Genomic DNA, 2,692 nt, shown 5'->3' on the forward strand with positions numbered 1-2,692 from the left:
AACAACACTGGTGGAAGCCAGTGAAAAGCCAGTGTTGACATATAGCTTACAACTGAGGAACCAAAGGTATTAGTTCTTAGACAACACAAAGGACACACCAATCCCTCTTCTCCTAACTGGGAACACCAATATTCCTCTCCTTTAGGTTTCACTTCCTAAAGGTGATCAAACTCATGGCTAAGACTTCTTTGCTGCCTAGAAATGGTAGCTAAGGCATGAAGATCCACTGGGCAGAGTCCCACAGCCCACTAAGTGTGGCATTAGCTTTGCTAGTAAAGGGTCATAATTTTCTTTTATGCCTGCAAAGCCTCAGAGCCAGAACATATCAGGCTGGCTGTTTTTGGATTGTCTTTACCTGCTTGAAGCTTTGTTTTAGCTAGATGAGGTGCAACAGCAATTATTTACCTGCCAGGTGAATCACAGAATCATAGGGGTTAGAAGGGACCTCAAGAGATCATTGAGTCCAACCTCCTTACTAAAGCAGATACCCTACAATAGGTTGCACAGGCAGGCATCCAGGTGGGTCTTGAATATCTCCATAGAAAGACACTACACAACCTCTCTGGGTAGCCTGTTCCAGTGCCCCGTCACCCTTATTTCAAATAAGTTCTTCTGCATGTCACTACGGAACTTCCTATGTTCAAGTTTTAGGCCATTACTTCTTGTCCTATCACTACACACCATTGAGAAAAGCCTGCCTCATCCATTTGCCTCTCACCTACCTTCAGATATTTATAAACATTTTTCAGATCCCCTCTAAGTCTTCTTTTCTCCAGGCTGAACAGATCCAGGTTATTCAGCTTTAAATATTATCTAATCTGTGTAAGTTTTAGCTTAGTTTTGTAGGGTTGTGCATTAACATACCTATTGTTATAATACTTTTGAGATTTATTTATGTAACAGATAGTAGAGGTGCAGTAGTTATTTTGTACAAAGTTCACTGTGAGCCTAGAATAAAACCAACGTGGAAGAGTACAAGTAACGAATGATAGCAGAGGTTTAGAGAATGTGGAGATAGGATGAAACCAAAAGCTCCCAAGCTATAAACAAATTACTACTGATCAATTATTGGTCATTAAGCCCTTTGGAGACCAGTAAAACTGGATTTAGAGATAAGAAAGGGAACAAAGAACAAATATTCAACACACGCAAAATGTACTATTTATAGTATATTTAGATATAAGGTGAAACTGTGGACCAATGAAGAAAGACCAACGTGCTGTGTGTGCTAGGAAACATATAAAAATAGCCCCAAGCAGATCCTACAGAAGGGAGGAAGAAGTCCTCAGCAACATCATTCTTCTTCTAGTGAAGGGTTCCAGATGCTATGAATTCACCGTAGTCCTTTCTCCTGCTTCTTGAGGGATATCAGAAGGGTAAGCAGCAGAGCAAGGAGCAGAAACAAGAAGATTGGTGTGTACCAGTTCCTATGGCCACATAGCTGGGAATTAGCTATAAAATTGGGGAATTGGGAGTGTTGATTTAATCAAAACAAAATTAAAAAAAAAAAACAAATATTTCATTAGACTGCTAATACTTTAATTAATTATTAGATTAATGTATATAAGGTTTGTGTTTTTAGCTCATGTAATTGCACATTGTGTTTTGTTTGGAACCCTGAACATATAGTTTAGCTACAATTGTGGACGCAACATAGAAACATACTAAGTAAGTTGTTATTCTCAGGAGAATATGGTCCAAATGATGACAAAACAAAACAAGTGCATGAGACAGAGGTTGAAGTATGATTTAGTACTAAACCAACCATATTATCTACAGGAGACAGAGATTTCAGAGAGACAGTTCAGTTGCGCCTATTGCTTGCAAGAATAAATAAAGCCTCCTTGATTTAGAGAAGATGAACACTTTTTATTCTGACAGCTCTGTTTTCCCATTAGTAGCATCCCATGGCATTGCCATCAGACAGTTGACAGAAATGTGGTTTTGTAAGTATTAATTTCTTGAGGGGGTGGCTCTGTCCCTTAGGCCATAATTTTTGTCACAATCGAAGCAGCTTTTTACATTGCTAAAATTAGTCTTTCAGTTGACTTTGCTAGCAGAAATATGACAAAGGCTTCTGAAAATTCTTATTAAGCAAATTTCATGGAGATATTTATTGTAACTTTCTTGTCAGGACATTCTTAAAAAACAGAAAGCAAAACAGAGTACTCCTCTGGGAAATACGCACACATTTAAATAACTTCATATAAAAATAACAAGATGAGAGAGAATGGTCAAGAAGACAATAGCTGTACTATAACACATGTCAATGTATCCAGCTCTATTACAAGCTCATCTCTGAGCTTTCTGCATTTCTACCTTTTGATTTTTCTAAATAATGAAGAAGTGGACTGGGGGTCTGGAGGACAGAAAGCCCAATAGAAATGGGAAGAAATTGTCCTTTTTCAAACACAGTCTCCTAGGGCTGCTGTCATCAAATTTCCAGGGCACAGCTGCCTGTGAAACACTACTTGTGAAACCTAAAAGTCTGCATCTTTACTTTTTCGAGTAGCTCTCCAATTCCCTACTCATTAAATTAGCTGTAAACATTACCAGCAGAAAAATAATCTTAATGTGTCTGGGATACATTCTAAGCGAGAAAATTTCATTGATAGTAATAAAAGTACTTGTAAAAAGTTGAAAGAAGAAGAGAAGAGAAGAGAAGAGAAGAGAAGAGAAGAGAAGAGAAGAG

General features: G+C 38.0%; 1 protein-coding gene across 5 annotated transcripts in view; it reads left to right on the forward strand.

Annotated features, from left to right (window-relative positions):
* The first annotated feature begins 1,242 nt into the window (after window positions 1-1,242).
* STEAP4 (STEAP4 metalloreductase) overlaps window positions 1,243-2,692 on the forward strand; it is a 28,808-nt gene continuing 27,358 nt past the window's right edge. For 3 of the 5 annotated variants that reach the window (XM_042817172.1, XM_042817169.1, XM_042817175.1), the window contains exon 1: window positions 1,243-1,376. The gene's annotated coding sequence lies outside the window, so the exon portion shown is untranslated. Of the gene's footprint in view, window positions 1,414-2,692 lie in introns of all 5 variants that reach the window. The other 2 variants (XM_042817173.1, XM_042817176.1) reach the window with 1 other exon arrangement.

The sequence above is a fragment of the Centrocercus urophasianus genome, unplaced genomic scaffold (assembly GCF_019232065.1).
Source record: "Centrocercus urophasianus isolate 14NV4802_14NV808 unplaced genomic scaffold, USGS_Curo_1.0 seq_16, whole genome shotgun sequence".
Taxonomy (NCBI): Eukaryota; Metazoa; Chordata; class Aves; order Galliformes; family Phasianidae; genus Centrocercus; species Centrocercus urophasianus.